This window comes from Armigeres subalbatus, chromosome 1 (genome assembly GCF_024139115.2).
Source record: "Armigeres subalbatus isolate Guangzhou_Male chromosome 1, GZ_Asu_2, whole genome shotgun sequence".
NCBI lineage: Eukaryota > Metazoa > Arthropoda > Insecta > Diptera > Culicidae > Armigeres > Armigeres subalbatus.
In genome coordinates this window covers 1886970-1908178 of record NC_085139.1, presented here as the reverse complement: position 1 = coordinate 1908178, position 21209 = coordinate 1886970, and the positions used below count along the sequence as shown (strand labels likewise).

The 21209-nt window shown below is 39.2% G+C and overlaps 1 long non-coding RNA gene across 1 annotated transcript in view; it reads left to right on the top strand.

The window, feature by feature from the left end:
• LOC134219569 (uncharacterized) overlaps positions 1 to 21209 on the top strand; it is a 412937-nt gene that overhangs the window by 244038 nt on the left and 147690 nt on the right. Inside the window, exon 2 of the long non-coding RNA XR_009981610.1 lies at positions 748 to 889. This is a non-coding gene — a long non-coding RNA (uncharacterized LOC134219569). The remainder of the gene's footprint in view (positions 1 to 747; positions 890 to 21209) is intronic.

The following is a 21209-nucleotide window of genomic DNA, read 5'->3' as shown; positions in this document are numbered from 1 at the left end:
TTAATTTAAGAAATGATGTTTATTTTATACTCTCTGATAAAAGGCAAAGTGAGACCAGGAAAAAGTAAAATGATCCGTATCAAGATTATACCGAGGACTATCACTGTAAACCCCAGAAAGGAAACAACAAAACCAGCACAAAAAAATCACAAAATCACCAACAAATTCGCCAGATGGGGCTGAGATGCTGGGATCGGCAAGGATAGTGGGATGGGTGAAAGGGACGAATCTCCATTTTCCCACTTTCTGCGGGGCGAACCCACCTTCCCGAACCGATGCGAAACCAACCTACCATGCATGGCCGCAGCGTTTTTGCTCTCTAATCCGAATGAGAAAAAAGTCAAAGAATCGATTCCTTTTATCTGGCGGCATTTATCTGGTTTATCAAATTTGGGCCGAGGATCAGCGACGACAGGGGGGGGAAAGGACAAAGATCTCTAAATAAATAAAAACAGTTGAATGGCAAAAGTTTGAGAGAGGTGCGCGGTGGGGCTGTGCCTGTTCGAAGGTTGCGGAACTACCTGGGAAGGGGCGAAATGTAAATATGATGGCGTTTCGCTCAAAGGAGAAATATCGATTTTTCCTTTGGCGTGGCTCAAGGAAAAAGCATCCCGGGCGGGCGGGACTGCTCCAATGTAGAAACCGAAAACTACTCTATCTGAAAGCCTTTCAATGTTCCACTGCAGCCTGTTTAATGTTGATATTGTGTTTGATGTTATTGTTTCACGTTTTCCTATTTCGTTCCAGGTCCATCACCATTCGGCATCTTTTATTGAATGTTGAGTGTGATTTGTGCCAATAGTGGAGTATAATCGACGATAGGTGCTGCTGACCAAATCGTTGTCGTCGCCCGTATCGTAAATCGTGCAACCGTTTTGTGGATTACTAGGTAAGTGATTTTCCGGTTTGTGCTTTGGTCCCTGTATTGCAGGGTTAATAATGCTATACAAACAGAAGGACAGTTGACATAGGGGGCAGAATGGAATTGATACAGATTTGGTGTGCAGCGGTGGCGTCGTAGGGTGGCACTTGATTTATGGAATGGAACTCGTTGCTATCAATCGAGAAACTCATTGAATTGTTCAACACGTTTTAAAAGTGAAACTTGTCTACTCCAAGTTTGTTTGCGACTCAACAAAATGTTATTTAAATAATCCATGGTAACAACAGGAACTTATTTTGCTGGTTGAACGATTTATAAGAATTTCAGTTGCAGAATATTATTTGACACTACAACAATAAATAAAAATAAACTCATAAAAATCAATCGAACCCACCTTTTTCGGGTTTGACAAACACATTCTTCTGCTCTTCTAACAAACCAAAACCCCTACCTCTAAAGCTAAGACTAAATTTTTCTATATTCGGATCGGCTACTTCCCCACGCAGCATTCCCATCCAGTTGCCGGACAGTGGATGTAGGCGTTGATTGTCGTCATCCGATGACCGGCAGCAGTGTTGAATCGTGCCTCCATTTGGTATTTAGGGTTTTCGACATCACGCTGCCACACAATGGATGTTCGCCCACGTCCCCGTCCCCGCCATTGCATTGACGTGTGTAATAAAACTGCGAAAGCCTCTTTCTCGTTTAGCTCGGGAAATTGCTTCCACTCTTCCACCGAATCCTGCGATCACACTTGCGTAAGTTATTGTTTGATGAACCTTAGGTCATTTTGCTCGCTCACCGGAATCCATGCTATTTAGGAAGCAATTGTTTCGGCGCCGTATCGTCATTGTTCGGAGAGATTTATATTAAAACATTTCGATTCTGTCCATTTTCCGAAGCAACCTCATTTCTATGAGATTTATTCTGCTGGGGTCATCCGAACCACAGACAGTGAGCGCAACTTAATGAACTTTGGACCCGGTCAACCGGAATCCAAAACCATTGGTCCGAGGGGGGTTAAAGTTTTTATTAAATTTCCGTTTTACCCCATCACCGGGGCGACTAATCCAATTAACTTCCATTCGGTCTCATTTCTAATTCATCCGACTTCACACGGCTAGCCGGCGAACATACGGTGCGACAAAAAGCAAAGCCACCACAGCTTCTGGTCGATCGATCGAAAGAGCTCGGTTTTGTTGAGTGTGTGCGAGAGATTGTGCCTTCATCGGTGTGTTGTTTGTGCGGAATTAATTTTATCGTGTATGGAAGTCTTTTTTTTTTCATCCCCAACCTCATCCCGGGGGGAGTCTTCAGCAGGAGGCACAGATGCGACACTCATTAGAATTTGCCATCAACTGTAGTTCTTTTTTCTACTGCTACCTTCTCTTCATTGCTGATGTGTGAATCCTCGATAATCCCGACGTAGAGGAGGATTTTTCTGTATCGTTCCGAAAGCTTTAGCCGAAATTGATCCGCCCTGGGTTCTAACGGCGGATATGTGGAGCGAACCAGTTTAATATAAATCGAAAGACCGTCGTCGTTGGGATACAATAAAGGGAGGTGGAGGGAGCTCTGCGAAATTGGTTAGGGAAATTTGTGGGGCCGTTTTTTGTTTGGTTGGGATGCTATCCTTTTGTCATAGTTATCCCGAACAGAAAGAGATGTTGACTCTTTTTATTAGATTGCTAGATAGGATGTCGTATTCAAAATAGATTTGCCGTAAAATAGATTTGCCTCCACCCCGGAACGGAATACTAAAATTATTTGGTTCGTCCAGATAAAATTTGTTAAATTAATCATTTTCTTTGAAAACGTTATCAAATACAAACCGAATTCATATAAAGGTGTGCTCTAGAACTGATTTACCGTATACAATTAGGCCCAGGACCAGGTATACAGTTAGGAAACCAGGAGTATTTTTTTCGGACTTCACTGAACTTCCACAAGATTTTCGCAGAAAAAATCAGAGTTTCTGATAGTTAAATTTTTGAGCAATTCCACGAATTCGTTTCAGTTTTTTCTTTCTGAAGCCTTAAACATTGTTTCAAGATTGCTGCCTTTGTGAGTTTCCTTTGTGAGTTTCCTTCTGAAGGTTTCTGATGAAAATTCTTTCAATACTTTCCATGGATTTCCTAATAAATTCCATAGTTAAACGAAAACAAAGATACCACATCAAATATTATTCATCACTCTTTTGGAAAACCTGTTTTATCTTAAATTTGTGAAGTTAAATATTTCACAACATCTATGCAAAAGGCATATCAGAACAAATTTTAAAAAAATTCAGAGAAAGCACGTCTATAAATTCTTATAAAGATTGATAACCTTTTTAACTCAGTGAAACGTGACAAGGAATCCTAGTTTCGGTGCCTTCGAGGAAGGATCTGAGACATTAGACATAAGTACTTTAGGCATAAGAACCTTAGGCGTAAGTATGGTAGGTATGATGAGGTGAGGTATGGATGAAAGTTTAAAAAAAATAGTCTCGAGGAAATGTTGTTTTTGGGTAATGTTTTTTCCATAGCAATATCATTTCGGAGGCATTAATATGTTCGGAGATATGTTATTATTAGGGAAATGTTATTTTCGGAAAATGTTATTTTCAGGAAAATGTCTTATGGAGAAATATTATTTTCGGAGACAATTTTTAGGGAAATGTCATTTCGGTTAAATGTTAATTTCGGAGCAATGTCATGTTCGGAGAAATGTTAATTTTGGAGAAAAAGTTATGTTTGAGGCAGTTTTGAGTTCGTGGAATTGTACAATCCCAAAAAGTATTGTTTAAAATTAAGAATGGGAAAATAATATTATGTCTAGCGTCCATTTTGCCTAACGTACATTATTCCTAAAGTACTTATGCATGTCGTCTCGAATGCTCATTTTTATAACTTCCTTTCACCAAAAGTAGGAAGATGTTGTGAACGAATGTGATGATTCCCGGATTTGGAGTAAGTGCATTTGATTTCCAATCCTCTGCAATGGTCAGTTTGATTTGATCTTTTGTTAATAGTATCTGAAACGAATTGCGTCATGGGAAAATCATTTATTTTCACGGTGAAGTGTCGAATGGATCCAAGTAATTTTTTCGCCTGTCAGTAGATCGAAAGCTGTCTAAAAATCCGTCTGGCCGGAAGGAACTAAGTCAAATAAGCGCTTAGGCCAAACCTAATATGTGAATGAACTGGTTGAAGTTATATGGTCAATCGGGTTAGTTGACCGATAAAGTCGTTTGGCTGAATGGATCTTTTGGTCGAACGAGTCATTCGGCCGAAAAGCACGTTTCTCTAAACTTTTCATTTGGCTGAGGAAGTCATTCGTCCAAATATGTCGTTTGATTGAAAAGAACATTTTGCATTCGCTTGGGCGAAGAAATCATTTAAGCAAATATGTTCAGATTAGCAAACTAGAGATGCCACATTTCTTGATTTCATGTTTATGTTTCATTATATTTATAGTACTTTACTTGAAACGATAGCTAGGTCGATAGCTAACGACCAATCGACCCAGCTTGATGAATGTAATCGAGGTCTTTTTTGCACGTATGTATGTATATTTGTTTGTACGCAACATACTCAAGAATTGGTTGTGTGATGGTTGTAGTAGAAGGTTGTGAATCCCAAGGTTCATGGTTCGATTACAAGTAGTTTTTTTTTTGTATATTTACTTTCGTTGAAGCCGCAGGATGCAAATAGGCTCCACCTCTTGCATTTTTTGTGTTTCAAGGTCACCACATACGACGAGTTGTGCATAATTCAGACCTTTAGTAAGTCTCACCACAGTTGTTATTACTCACTGTGAATCAAATGGTGTTGCTTGGGAATGGCTCCACGTTTCATGACGAATTCTGTTTGGCTTCCACAAAACATTTCGCGAGAAAACAGACGATGCCGATTCACGTCGCTATCGACCAAAGCTGCTTTCGGTTTAACGCCAAAATCCCTTGGAGATGCCGCTGTTTTTTCTTGTCAAAAAACAGTGTCGTATATAATCGAATGCCAAAAATATAAATTCATAAAAATATTGAGACGCGTCTTCCTACAATGCTATTTACCTTTGTATGCACTTGTTTATCATCTTCCATTGTGCACGAGATAGGCATCAATACTGTTAGGGGGAGATGTTGACGAGATGTACCAGCCAAGGGCTGAAAATCACCGTAATAAAGATAATAATTATAGTGGAAGAAAAACTTGTAGGGGAATTGTGGGCAAAACCGACACTGCGGGTAAAACCGACACGAGGAGATAAATTATGTAAAACTTTGGCATCGATGTATAAGCCTTTTCGACAATCATTTGTTGATTTTCTGTATTCAATCCATCTCTAACAATAGCACTCAAAGAAGAATCGTATTTTTAGGCTTATTTTGCTCTTAGATATATTCAATCCGTTCTCTAGTGTTGTTCATTCGTACATGTAGCTTGTCACCTACGGAACTAGTCATTTTAATTTCTTGTCATAACTGCACCATACGCATTCATTTTAAATCGCTGTTATAAACAACTTTTTAAAATAAGTGAAATTTGAATGTAGGTCAATATTAACAGTAGTTAGTAAATTTGTTACTAACATTCTTATACTCTATACATTTTTCACCCGACCCACTAAAGAAACTAAATAAAATATGACATGTGGTGATGATTTTAAATACATAAAATTTTGTTCAACCATCGTTTATGAGTGATCCCTAAACATGAATTTCATACACAAATATCAAAATGAATGTTGTTAAACATTTTCAATTATGTTGTAACATCATTTAGAATTATTTTTCTGATGTTCGATTCCATAACGATCAAGTCAGTTTTACCCTCACGTTTTGTCGATCTTACCCGCACCCCAGCTGGTTGGGCTGGAAGATGGACTGTTCGCCTTTTCATCATAAATCAGATTTTATATCAAGAAATAGTGTCCTGAGACCTCATGGACTGATGCATGAAGAGCCGAAGTATGCTTATATGAAATTTCTAGACCGGAAAATTGTTTCACAGATTGGTGAACTGTAAAGTTGCTTAAGGTGTCGGTTTTACCCACTTTTCCCCTACTTTTTCTTCCATCCTATTTTTCGTTTCTCTCTCGTTTCTCGGTTTGAAGTGATAAGTAAGAAATAAGAAGAGAGAATCAGAGAGGGAAAAATTTCACCACCCACTTTTAAATCTTGCTTCTTGCTTTTTCTTAATATAATAAGTTATTATTGCTCACCTATAATTTTTACTTCCCACTACGCACTCACTTCTCACTTACCAATGCTCATTTATCACTCGGCGCCTTTTTTCATACAATCTGCATTGAGCTAATCGACTTACAGTCATTAAACCATTCAGACAAATACACGCCAAACGGCCAAACAGCAACAATCGGGTAATGATGAGTTGAATAAATATTGCATGTTAGGCTTGTTAATGCCACACACATCTCCCCTTTAAAAAAAATAGAAAGGCCGTTTGGCCGAAAGTTGTTTGAATATAGCATTTGGCCGAACAGACCATTAGGCCGAAAGGATCATTTGGCCGGAAGGGTCGTTTTGCTAAAAGGATACTTTTGCCGAAAGGGTCATTAGGTCGAAAGAGTCATTTGACCGGAAGGGTCATTTGGCCGAAAAGGATATTTGGACGAATAGGTCATTTGGCCAAATAGGTAATTTGAGAAGTGAGAACTTAGGAGTGAGAAGAGAGACGTCTCAATTCTCATTTCCCATTCTCACTTCTCTCTGTAAAAAGTGAGAAGCATTAAGTGAGTAGTGAGACCTCTCATTACCCACTTTGCACTACTCACTTTTCACAGTGAGGCGTGAGAAATGAGGTGTGAGAAGTGAGACTTACGTCGCACTACAGTGAGAAGTGAAAAATGAAGAAAGAGAAGTGAGACGTCTCACTTCTCACTTCTCTCTTCACTGTTAAAAATGAGAAGCGCGAAGTGACCGAATAGGTCAGAAGTGAGACGAAGTGAGAAGAGAAGTGAGTGAGAATAGTGAGAATCACGAAGTGCGTAGTAAGACGTTTCACTATTCACTTCGCGCTTCCCAATTTCTACAGGGAGAAGAGAAAAATAAAGAGTCTATTCGGTCAAATATCATATTCGGCCAAATGACCAATTCGGACAAATGACTTATTAGGCAAAATGACCCTTTCGGCCAAATGACCCTGTCGACCAAATGATCCTGTCGACCAAATGACCCTTTCGGTCAAATGACTCTTTCGGACAAATGACCCTTTTGGCCTTATGACCTTTTCGGCCAAACGATTCTTTCGCCCAGAAGAGCCTTTCGGCCAAATGACCCTTTCGGCCAAACGACCTTTCGGCCAGATGGGTTTCGGTTTCGGTCGGTTTGTTTGGCCTAGTGGCATTCGGCCGAATGACTTTCGGCCAAACGACCCTTCCCCTTATTTTGGGAAGAAGAAAATATTTTAATACCCTTATTTCACTTGTATTTCAAGGCTTAACTGCTGCTAATATAATCTTGGGTTGGTACAGAAATTGTCAATAAACTATCGAAAAAATAATGGTAACTAACTGTGAGCAAAGTATCAGAGAACAGTCTTAGTACAGATATCTAGTTAAGATAATGTTTATTGAGCACTCGTGACCTTAATAAAATCCACAATCTCATCACATATTATTAACGTATTGTATATATAAAGCTATAATAAAGCTATTCTTTTTACGAGTGTCCTACCAACGCAGAAAAAGAAGCTTTTGCACTTAATACATTGCTACCGCGTACGGGCGTCCCACCACGTCCCATTTTGTCTACCACCTACTACTACCAACAGCGCGGAAACGAAAATTGTCCACTAAATTCATTTCATTCTGATCCACAATAACATCACTCTTATTTCGGGCGTCCAACATACGCAAAGGATCGAAAGTTGATCCAGTCATGTCTTTAACGTGCAAGCGTCCCACCACGCAGAATTGTTATCTACAACAACACTTTTCTTCTTGCGGTGTTCTAACAACTCCAGAGGAAGAAATAATTCTAAACGTTCCGTTCAAAAGTTACACAAATTATCATCTTCTATGGAATCTTTTTCATCATTTCATCATTCATTAATTGATCATTCCAAATCTTCTTTTTGAAATTTCAAAAATCGGACCAAAATGTATTGGATGATGTCGCTTTTAAAACATGTTTACGTTCCTTATCTACCTAATTGAAATATTTCAATTACAGAAAACCAAACATCACGCCCGGAAAAAATGGCTTCTGATGGCACGTGGATGGATTCAATTCGTGTTTCATAATTGCTCACTACTACCATCTGGTTAGTGGTTTGACCAAGTCAATGTAAACAGCAGATGTCATGTCATGTTTGCGCGTCGATGACATTGTTTGGGTGTTATGTCTGTTTGTCTCTGTTCAACAATTGTTCAATGAAGCGCGTTTTACTACTCAACCGCTTGATTTAAAATTTGAGACACCAAGATCACTTTGACCGTCTTATGAACGAGGTCATGGCAAACAATCGAGATCTTTCTTCGCCAATATTTTTGAGCTGCTAAGGAAATCAAAAAGATGTTTGTTTATCCCTATTTGTAATATGTAGAGATGTCGTTGAGAATGGCTGATCAATTCGAAAAATCGAATGACCTGTTTGACCACTTTACTACCTAACTATTTTTTCGGACAAATAATTCGGTTTACAGGCTCGGCGATGCGATCTGTTAGACCAATTGACTCGTTCGGCCATCGATCAATCCAACCAAGTTACTTGTTCGGATGAATGACTTATTCGGTCAAACGTTGTGTTCGACCATACGACTTGTTCATACGGCCAAACGAGCTGTTCTACCAAATGTTATTCGGCTAACTGAGCTTTTCAGATGTTCAACATATTCCGGCAAAAAGCTTATTATTTATTCATGTTTTTATTTATGTTTTTGATGATGTTGTTTATAAGTGGAAATAATCGATCCGATGATTATAGTTTGTAAAATCCAATCGCAAATAATTATCTTTAAGATAAATTGTCTGGCTCAAACCTTCGTAGGGATATGTGGTGGGACCATTATCATCATCATCATCATCATTACGTATGCATAATCTGTTTGATCAAATGTTTTTCTTGGTCATTTATATAATTCGGCGTTATAACCTGTTCGTCTAACAACATAAACTGCCGTATGACCCGTTGGGCCACCATTCCCGTTAAACAGCATTATTGGCCTTATGACCTGATTGGTCATAATGGCGAATGGTTTGTTCGACTAAATGATATATTCGCCCAAACAGCTTTCCTTCTAGTGGTCTTTGGCCAAACGGCCCTTCCTCGTGTTATTCACCCAAGTGGCATTTGACCAAATTACTTTCGGCCAAACGACCCTTTACTCAAATTAATATAAAATTTGCGGAAAAGAATTCACATGTATCGGTGAGGTTCGGACGCCTATTACTCTTAGTAGTAATTATCTAAAACATGGAAAATAATTGAGGGGGTTAAAAGCAAAATGGTGTAATTGACATTTTGGTCAAACTTGAGTTGACTATAGCAAAAAATGCTTTGCGGTAATATAATGATATAGTTCATAGAAAATTAATATTTTTTGGAACTTTGATTTGTATGGAACGAAAAAATATTGAAAACCTTTACACCCACTTTTCTTAAAACTAAATTTTTATCACTTACACCCCTTTGCGTTTGTGCTCAATTACAGCCGATGTAAAATTTTATTTTTCAATTACAAAATTTTTTAATCGGTTTCTACTTACAGTATGATACAAAATGATGAAAACTCGGTAAAATTTCTCTCATTGTTAATGTGATTGGGTAAAGTGTTATCTGGGAATCTAATAATGAGCATGGTAGTCAAAACAAGATTTTTGATTCCTAGGAATCCAAGCACAGTCTAAAATTTCTAAAAGTTATTTGAAATTTTTGAGAATATAAAAAAAAAATATTTGTAATAAATGTTTTCCTATTCTAACAATATTTTGATTGATAACAGTTGAATTTCTCCCACCCGTACATTTGTGTTTTGAGATTAAATCACATTTCCCTTGTTCTGTTTTGATATTGAAAACAAACCTGTTTAGCAGAAACACACTTGTTCAGTAGAAAAAAAATATGTTACATCCAAACCGTTTGCTCGGGGCTATATCCTTTTGTGTAGGTTGCGTTTATTTTTTGTTGTTTTTACATCCCCTTTTGATTTTTAGTTTTTCCTCATATCTCCGAAGCTCTGCTTGTTGGCGCTTGTTATAAGAATAGACTTTTTCCTCTTTCACGAGGATTTTACAGAAAGTTGAATAATCTATTAATATGCAAACAAGATTTTTGTCATTCGGTGAATATTTGATGAGCTTTTTTCGTTTTCTTCCCCTCCCTTTCATTAGTACGGAATTGGGAAAGAGCTACCTCCGGTGACAGACATGCTGGTGAGTGGGATTTCTCGAGATTTCGATTACCTATGCTACGAGGCTGCTGCGGGCTCCGTCGGAATCACATAATGGTGCACCACATCTAGGACGAAATTTGACTTTTCAAATTTCGCTTCCAAAAAGGTTTCCGTTCATTCATTGTTTGTTTTTTCGCTTTCGACTGTGGGACCTTTTGTCATTGGGGGATTTTTTTTCCATCAAGTGAAACCGAATTTCCCCACCAAAGGCCATAAACAGCAGCGCCAGCAGTAATCATAATGATTGGGGGGTGATAACACATTCCAACCCTTTGCCGGGGACTGAACCTCAAAAAGGACGCAGAACCCACTGGGGAAAATCGAACAAAGAAATAGAAAGCTGGAAATTTGTAATTCTAATTCGGTTTCGGGGTGTGGGAAGCTCTTCAGATTCTGTATGAATGAACATCGATTTTTGAGGCGAGGATATTTCTGTTTCATAGAGAATTGGAACTCAAAGGCAGACACATTCCAACGAGTCCTCCAGTTTGATAAAATACCATTTTTGGAAAAAAAATATTTAAAAGACTGAATTTTAAAATCCCTTTTTCCATAATTAAGTGAGGCTGATACTGACTTTGGAAGCATCTTTCTGTGCTCAACCTGCTGTGTCGCAGATTATGATGATGGATGAGTCTGATGAGCCAACGTTCGGGAAAATAAACCAACCAGACATAATCTTTTTGCCTTTGATTGTCGACTAACATGAAATATGTTAATGTGATTTTCTTTATTTAAATGCGCGACTTTGTGCGTCAATTTTGGAAGTCCGCCCTCGTATATGCAACGATTTGAATCTGTAAAATATTAATTCATTCTTCCCGTCGTTTTTTGTTTAGTCCGAAAGGAAGTGACTTCATAAATAATATCAAACTGTTTTGGTTAGCAGGTTCTGATTATGGAAGTTCAAATTGGACACGACCCCAAGAATTAATTTCACGGACTGGTGAAGCTTAACTGGTGGGCTTAACCTGGTGTCGAATCCAGTGGAGATAATTCGTCTGCACGCAGCAGGGAATAGAGAGGCTTGATTGCATAACTTCTTGGCGTTGGGTTGCCACTTTGTGTTTAAAAAACTTTTCATAATCGGCGATAGAGTTCATTTTGGCTTAAAGCTTTAGATTTCCATTAACAATTCTCTTTACTGAGGAACCTCACGCAGTGCACGATTCGATTAAAATAAATTGGTTTAAGAAGGAAAATTCCCTACCTCTCATGAAGAGTTCCATTTCGATCAACCGAACTCAATGGCGCCGAACGGTGGTGTACATTATTGAAATTACGTGACTTTTTCTCCATTTTCCATGTAGAGTTAGAGCGACGAAAGGACATCACGTCCATGTGGTACCACCTCTCGTTTGCCGTAAATATGCTTTCCCGGCCCTAGTTCGGGAAAGTGGGAGAAGGTGGTTCACTCGCAATGATGATGGCAATGTGACGTGGTAAAAGCGAAGGAAAATAATACGATCGAGATTGCTCTCGCGGGTGTAATCTGAGACATCTGACATTATTGAATTGTAATTTAACGAAACGTTCAATAGCAGCAAACATGCGCGCATGAAACTGGGCTGGGAACGTCGTGGGTTGAAAATATATCGACTGCGAGAGAAAAGGATACGTGCCATGTTTTGTCAGTTGGCGCCAGAACTTTCCCAAACAGATTTCCCATCGTGTAAATCACCGAAATATGTTGACAAACATTAACCGTAATCGTTGTAAAATTACTGCAATGATCTCGGCCTAGCCAATGAGTCGTTTCGGGTTAACCACTCCCGTTCCATAAATGCAACGTCGAACAACAGATCAACTCCTAAAGAATTATAAAGAATGCCCCATAAATGTCATCCGTAATTTGAATCACATAACATAAACAGATTCTTCGCCGGGGAACGGCCCAGTCCGTTGTTATGATTAGCCTTTCGTTCGACGCACTACTAATATGACAAATAACAGTGATTTCATAAACAGTTTTCCGCATTCGCTGTCTTGCTCCAGCGAGCCGGGCCAGACCGGCCTCGGGCAGGACATACTATCATCGTCGAAACACGGCAGGAGCCCTCCGGAGCGAGTGCAAAATAAAAACAACATGTTTACGACCGCCGAAAGTTCGCTGTGACAGTTCCTAAATTGTTGGAAAAAATGGTTCGCTCGCTTGCCATTCACCGTCGTCGTAAAGGGAACACGTGGGGCAGCATTTCCCAAACTGGATAGCGAGTTCGCGAAAAGTTGTTCAACCGAAATTTATTCTAGAAATTCTGATTGTGATAGAAATATTATCTGCAATATTATATCGTTGGTGGTTATTTGAAAAACCTTTCTGAATTTCTTCATGAATCAGCCACATTTTCCTGATCCTTGCTGGAGGCCAGCAAAATTACATGTTGCGGGGTCTGTTTGTCTGTCGGCAATGTAATCATTTAGGAACCTCTGTTCCTGAGCATTCTGGAAGATGTCTTCCATCTTGCATTCGAACAAAAACGGTGATGCATTATTTTGGGCTCGTATTACCGGTTTTCTTTCGCTGTCGAAGAGGCTGTGCAATGTTTATTGCCATGAATAGAAAAACGCGGCTGCTATGCAGCAACGGTACTTGTAGGTTTTCGATTCTAACGCAAAAGGGGTGTGAATGAATGCAACAAGATGTGCTTCTTCGCGTGAGAAAATGCACATCGCGATGAAAAATTACCATCTTTTCGGATGGCAGTTAACAATGTAAACAACAGATCACAACGCACAAAGCACCACCGTGGTACCTCCAGAGGGGAGGAACATATTTTCCATGTTTCGCTTTTGTCGAGATAATCGATATTGATTCCAGCCGCGTTTGGTGGTCTGTCTCCCTTCGAAATTCAAACAATGCGGAGGAAATTTTTCAGCCAACAAATTTTCACAACCATGAAAAACCGCTTCCCGAAGTTTTCGCTTTAATCTACTACGGAAAAAGGTGGCGGTTTTCATCCCTCGAAAATTGCCAAAGTTATCCGGAGGTAAGGCTAATAGGGTTGCCACGTGATGCGGTAACAGCCAGAAAGTGGAATGAGAGTGGCTGTTATTAAATTTATAAAATAATAATAACTGATATGGAAACGAGATGTAGAAATTTTCCCGGCAAAAAGGTAGTGGAAGCAGCCGTAGGAAAATAGCTGCCGGTCGATTTCGGATGGGGACCGAATGGAAGACCATGTTCGGGACGGGAACCAAGTATGGTGTAGTGCCGAAACAGAAGATACGTTTTGCCACCGCTTGGTACGTGGGAAGATTATGAAAAGTGCGCAGTGGAGAAGGACATGGCTCGAGCAGTGTTCGGTGAGGTCCAGGGATGGAGCCCGAAGAGATTTTTCCATCTGGATGGTATGTTGGACGGATTCACCACTGCTGTTCGGTTTTCTATGGGAGGTGAGACTACAACTGGCGGAGTATACAGATAAGATTATCGATTTACTTGTTTGCGGAGGAACCTGAGCAAACTAGAGGTAAAGTTAGATGCGATTGAAATTTGCACTCCTGCAAAATAACTATTTCATAATATTTCAGTATCTTTGTCGTTGACAGTAGGTTACAATGATTTAATATCATTTCCAATGTCAATCTTCTTCTTCTTCTCCTTCTTCTTCTTCTTCTTTTCCTTCTTCTTCTTCTTCTTCTTCTTCTTCTTCTTCTTCTTCTTATTGGCATTACATTCCCCACTGGGACAGAGCCGCCTCGCAGCTTAGTGTTCATTAAGCACTTCCACAGTTATTAACTGCGAGGTTTCTTTCAATTTCAATCTAGATCCCATTAAAAGCCAAGCGCTTAGGATGCACTTGTTTAAAGACAGTTAAGTTGAATAAAGTTTTTATGAAGGAAAAAAAAATAAATTATATGAATGTAGCATGATTTTTGAAAACGTTGTATGCTCAAATGTGAAACTCTCTTTCGCTAATATCTAGGCTAGATTTGCATTTGTTGCAATATTTAGACCTCAGCATGTTGGCCAAAGATATTTCTTCAGATCTCTGCTTAATAATCCGATGTAAATGTGTAAATGTGATGTAAATGAACAGTTTGTCGATATGACTAAACATATCTGATTTTACAACGAAGCTACGAAATTTGAGAACAATTCCCAACTTTTCGGTTTAAGCATCTGCGATATGAATCGCTGGACCGATATATGCTTTTGTATCTGTCCTATAATGGTTTTCGCTTATTGAACTAACAGCTGTTTTACTTTTAAATCTAACTTGGTATAGTCCGGAGACGAGTCAACCTACGGCTGAAAGTTTCCTTAATAAAGACAATAAAAAAAAACTTGGTATGACAAATTTCATAGGAATTATAATAATTTAAAATATTTGCGATCTTATTAAAATTCTGCTAAACGAGAATCAGTTTGATTGAATTCCATAAACGACTATAAATTCGTATTGTGACTGCTATTATTTTGCTGAGGTATATTTTGCTAATTGAAAATATGAAAACTGGGTATTTCAATCACTACGACTGTTTGTTAGATATATTGTAATAAATGCCTCATTTGATATAGCTTGATCAATTGGACGCATTATTGCTATGTAGAGCAATCGCATCGCCTTGACTGGTAGCATTTTCGCAATTCGGTACTATGGTTCTGATGAATTGTAATCTAAATGATACTATTAAAAAGTAGGGTGCCCGGGGCCCTCCTTAGCCTAGTGGTAAGATGCGCGGCATTATAAGACCATGCTGAAAGTGGCTGGGTTTGATTTCCGGTACCGGTCTAGGCAATTTTCGGTTTCAACGTAGCTATACGAAATGGATGGTGATGATGGTAATGATGGTAATGACAAACATTATAGTTTGTGTCTTTTTACTGCAAACTGACAAATCAAGAAGCCGATTAACAGCTCCCAGTTGAATGGACTTTTAATCTCCAATCGTGGAAAAGGGATTAACACGACTCATCGCCTACATTGCCACTGAAGCCACTCGTCTGGCTTTCAGTTGAGGACATCAGAATCCTAGAAGACACCACCCTCAAAGATGTCCGAAATAAAGGAAAAACCAGCAGAATAGGAATCGACACGAAACCAAACGCAAACGTATTTTTTTGCAATCTTCGGTTTCGGTTTGTTTTTTATTGCGCTGGTGAAAAAGTGAAAGGAAGTTCAAGAATTAATTACACACAGTCCTTTCCAGGACTAAAACTATTTATCCAAGAAGAAGTATTGATCATTAGGAAAAATCTTCACCCAGACAAACAGACTATTCGGTTACAGTTTTTGAATTTATCCGTTTAAACGACAATGGCGATCCTGAAGAAATGCTTTAACTGCGCCTTTTCAAACACTAAAGCTAAACGAAACTTTTATTAAAGTGATGTCTTCATCGATTTGGCTGTCGTCGGCTGGAAGTGAAATTTTCTAGCAATATTTTTTGGTTTTGTTTCTGTCAGTCATTGGAAATGAAATCAATTTTTTTCGATTATTTTATACAAAAGAAGGTTGATTCGAGATGATTTTTTTTAAAGTGCAAAACTTAATTGTTTGGCGACGACAGAAAATTGCCCTTCGGTAGTACAATCACAAGCAAGTCGGAGGGAGATTATGCAATACGTTTGTTCAAAGTGATGGCGTCAGTAGCAGCCAAATGGAATTTCCACACAAGATTTTGATTATGTTCTGTTGCTGTTAGAGATTGAAAAGTTACATTATTGGAAATATGTCGGTTCTGTACAGAACCATTATTTTACACAAGGAAAGGTTGAACCGAGATCCAAGTACTTTTACAAAGTGGAAAAAACGTTTGGCGACGACAAAAAGTAGCTCTTCTATAGCAGAATAACAAGCGCGCGTCGGAGGGAGATGATGCAATAAATTTGTTCGAACGGATGGAATCACTAACAGCAACTAAGCTCCTGCACCAAACGCCGATGCCACCGAAGTAGTGCAATCAACCCTTTTCTGTTCAAAAAATGCTGGTCCTGAGAAGAACCAGTTTTCTTTCGCCAATGCACCTTTTTAATAACTAATTGCAACTAAGACGCCACCATTTGGAATAAATTTTCAGCATCGCCACTGGTGTCGTGGGAATGCAACAGACGCCATTTTTGTAATCAACCCTTTCTTCGTTGAGGTTGAATGATTTGCAGCATCCACGTCGACTACCACCACCAATGCGATGGTTTTCCGTTAAAAATGCTATCAGCGCAATATTTTCTGGTCGGAGCTCTTATCAGCTTTTGGAAGAAACTCTTCTGAGTTTTCGAATCGATTCCTTTTGCGCTTCCGAACAAAATTCTTTTAGGGCTTCGATAGGAAATCACATAAGTATTCTAATCCCTTGTCCAGAAGCAGAAAAAGAATCCCGTTAGAATTCCGTTTGGAAGTCCAAAAATATTTCTTTAGGGAGCCCAGAATGATTCCTTTCGAAAGCCCAAAAGAATTTCGTGAAAGAAGCTCGATGGGATTCCGTTAGTAAACCCAGATACATACATAACTCTGTACGGTAATCCGTATAAACGGATAACTTTTGGGCACCCTAATGGAGCTCTTTTGAGCTTTCGAACGGAATCTTCTGAATGAAATCTTTTTAGGTTTCCGAAAGGAAGCTAAGAATCTTTCCGTTAGGAATTCTAAAAATATTCTGTTTGGAGCGCAAAATTAATTCTGTTCAGAAGCCTAAAAGGCCCCGCTCGGAATTCCAAAATGATACCGTTTGGAAACCTTATAGCATTCCGTACGAAATCCTCATAACCACATTACCCATAACGATTTTGTTTGAAAACTCAAAATGGTTTAATTGGAAAGCCCAACAGGATTCGGTTTGGAAGCCCAAAGTTCTCGAAACTGAATGTCGGTAAAAGTCTGTAACGTCAATCAAAAGTCTGTATAATATCTGTAATCTGTATGACGTCTGTATGCAAAATCAAATGTCTGTATAAATAAAGACATGTCTGTATGTCTGGCATCCCTGATCCAAACCCGCAAGTTGCTTGATTTTGATGTCTGTGCTTGTGATGCATGATGAATGTATGTCATTGGTTGGTTTACTTTTTTCTATTTTTTATCAATTAGGGGGAGATCCCCCAGCGCCGGACACCTCCCAATAACGGGCAGTTTTAAAAACGGGACTTGCAGAAAGAAAGAAAGGTATTGAAAAGTCATTTACCTGCATGGTATATCAGATCCTCATGTTGTAAACTTTTTACAAAATTTGAAATTGAACAAAAATGACAAAAATTTTCATGTTTCGCCTTACTTTAGAAGGTTTGAATCAACAATATTAAAATCAATCGATTATGTTGAGATTGTCAATATTAATCATATTTTAAATAGCGTTCACGATTTGTTAGATATATAATGTATATGTGGTGCAAAATCAATTTCTGTATCCGGTAGCTGTCCCCCGGGTCCGGACACTGAGTTTTTTTATGTGATCAAATAGCCATTCTTTGCACATGTTTTGTTAAACTTACTTCAATTCAATTCAAAATATTTGAGGATGTCATTGAAAATGGTGGGAATTTTGAATAGGATATAAGAAATTTAGCTGGAGAGTCAAATAAGCTCTACTAACACGTGTTAATATCTCCAACCTGAAGCAAATGAGAAATATTACTATTGTTAATGATGTCTTTACTCATAACAAGAACTTGGTCATATTTGAACATGATGCAATAGTGTCCGGTACTAGGAGACACTTTCCGTGAAAATTTCCACCAAAATTCAACATCAAATTACATCGTCCAAAAACGTGTTCAAATGATCAAATATAGTTTGTATGAATCATCAATGATCATATTTTGTATATGGTATGGTATACAAGTGAACATAATCCGGATAATTAGAAAGTTTTTCGTTAAATGGCTTATGTGTCCGACACTGGGGATCTCCCCCTACATAAATAGTTGAAAATCATTATTTTCAGATGCATACAAAGAAGCGTTGACTAATCCTTGATCGAATGATCCTAATGAAAATGGAAATCCATAGAGAAATGGCTGAGATAATAACGCTCAAAGTCATATTTCGTGACGGTCTCCGATATTCATAATCGCAAAGTGTACCCCAATAGAAAAGACAGAAGTAGTCCTTCGTCAAAACAGGGGAAGCCCGTTCGTCTCTGGAGGTGGACCCTACACCCGGATTGGCGTGGCCTGGGAGGCCCTAGATGGCTACTCAATTCGCTGATGTAGCCCTCTGTCTTTGAGGAAACATACTAGGACTTGCGATATCATCATCCAGAGTTTCTAGGATTCTCTCGGAGAGAATTCCGTAGATGAGTGGGATATGTAAATCTTGGTACACCGACAAATCACATGTTAGGCGGCGGTGACCCTTAAACCTTCCATAGCTGCGTGGAATTGAAAGGCCAGAAAATGCAATTATCTTAATCCAGGTTTTGGTGTCAGTCAGGGGAAATGGTAAAACGCCGTCCTTAGTAGCCGACCCGAGCTGGATGGTCCACTATAACATTCTCTGGCACTTCACAATGCCCCGGGATCCAGGCGAAGGTTGTCGATTGTTATACGTTGACGAGACGTTGGCATGAATCCATGGATGTCTTGGGTAAACGTTTTGAAGCGCAACACCCAACAAATATTACAGGTGGGTAAAACAAGTATACCACCAAAAATAGTCTTATTTAGACAGAAAGCTAGCTTATTCGGCGAGACTAGTCAGGACAGTCAGGATTGTGACGGAAGATGTAGTGTCGGAGATTCAAAGGGCCGCTGCATTGCTTGCGATGTTCGTGGTTCCTGTATGCCGTATTCAGCAACTAAGCAACCAGCCTACGAAAAGCTTCCGTATTGTCTTCTCTTTCTTGAAGCGCCTCGCGATGGCGTGATTTATATTGGATATGGGGGAGGGACAGCTCCATCCTGGCCACTGACGCCGACCACGGTTCGCAGGACCTGGTCTTGAGGCAGTACGCGCTGGTGAAGTGGCAAGATGTCTGCCTCAGCGCAGGCATACCTACTAGGCGGTAGTGAGATGAAAACTTTCTGTATTACACTTTACAACATGGAAGGTATTACGTCTTCGCGAGAGTTGTGGCAAAAGTTCTTCTGAAAAACTTTGTCGAAGACACCAAGTTCGGAATTTCATTACTTCTGGAGATTTATTAATTTTTATGCCAACAAGTTTTGAACATGTTCGATGTATGAGCATACAAGCATATGTAGACGCATGGTGCATTGGTTCATCAACTCCTAGTGATGAGCGATTGATTTCTTTCTTGCATAGTAGGAAATGTTTTTGGAGGAACATACCTTATATTTTCTTACAATTCTACAGTTCCGAAGTATAATTTGAAGTTCATTACTTGTACTTTGTTATTTGTAGTGACTGCCACAATTTGCTCGTTGTCAAGTAGCAATTAAGTCAATTATGACTAAAAAAATCCAATAAAACTGTTAGAACTTCTTTATTTTTCAAGTTACAATAGCCACCACACGGCGTATTTTAATATTATCTAAAACTTCCTAGAACATGCAAAGAATGTAGAAATTAAAGTTAAAAGTAACGGAATTACGAACTTTGTGTCTCCGACAAAAATTTTCAGGAGAACTTTTGCTACAACTTTTATGAAGAATCAAACCTTACATGTTGTGAAGTGGAAAAATTTAATTTTTTATCTCACTTTTAGGGGGATTGATCAGTAAGCTGAATACATCGACCCGTAATGCTGGGTAGACACCTTTACGTGGTGTGTTACGGGGTTAGATCTACCACGGTTACATTGCCAGCTACAGGCAAATCCTGACCCAACGAATACCTTCCTCATTATCCAACTCCGTGGTACTTATGAGGGTGTCGCTAAGTCGGTGGCCTCTCGTTAAGTAAGTACTGCATCAACACTTCCTTTCTCTCCCTAGTTACGGTGAAGATGGGCGTGGCCAGGAGTAGTAATCCTCATGCTTTTGTTATTTTTGTTTAAGACTGTAATCAAAGACCACTCCCTTCTTGATTTCTGATAGCATTCTAGATAAGGATCTCAAAAGTAAAACATGAGTATCACTAGTGTCCAATCTACGAATTACACCGTAACAATGCTAATGCTAATGCTAATGCTATTGATCAGTAAGCTGAATACATCTAAATAAGTGCATTAACTTACTGATAAAATGGCTCGAAGACACCATTACGTTAAATTGAATAATAAAGGTACTTTTAAGTAAACGCGCTCAAAATACGATTTTAGCCACTGTGTGCTGGTCCTGACTCTGTGCACCTTTGGAATCGTTTTAATTGAGTTGACCCTGGTACGGTAGTTGATTAAAACGGAACGGCAATGAGGCAGCCGCAGAAATGAGGTCAGGTGGAGACGCCAAAGGTTTAGTATGGGTGCTTACCTTGACATGCACACTCCTGACAGTTGTTACCTCGAAGGATCGACGTGGTGCGCCTCAACTCATGAGGTGGCCAGCAAGGACCACTTGTGGCGGATTTCGCTTAATACGGAGTGCGTCGATTGTGACTAATCGGATGTCGTCGGCGTAAAGAAGACGTCGTTCAAGGCGACTAATTTTGCTGTTGTTTTGTAACGAGCCCAGTTGACTTTGTGCCAATTAGTTAAACACCAGAGTGATTTGGAGAACTAGAATATCCGATTTGGCTACACGAGAGGGCCTGTATGGACATTGGACACTAAGAGTTGCTATGGGTTTTGTACCATGCGTAATTCTCCTGGTAGACCAAGATTGTAAACTCTAGAATGTTGAAGAACCTAGAACTTCCACAGATATTGACTCCATTTCGTTCTCCATCATCCCTGAAACAGTTTTTGACATATTTTTGAGTGAAAAAACAGTAAAGTTCCTCCGACGATTGCAGAATGGTATGGCCGATCAACAATCTGGGGTCAGTTTCGTAATACTCATCAGCTAACGATTATTTTGGGCATATAAGGCTGAGAAATGCCAAATTATTGATATTGCATAATTATCGAGCAATACGTAACTTCT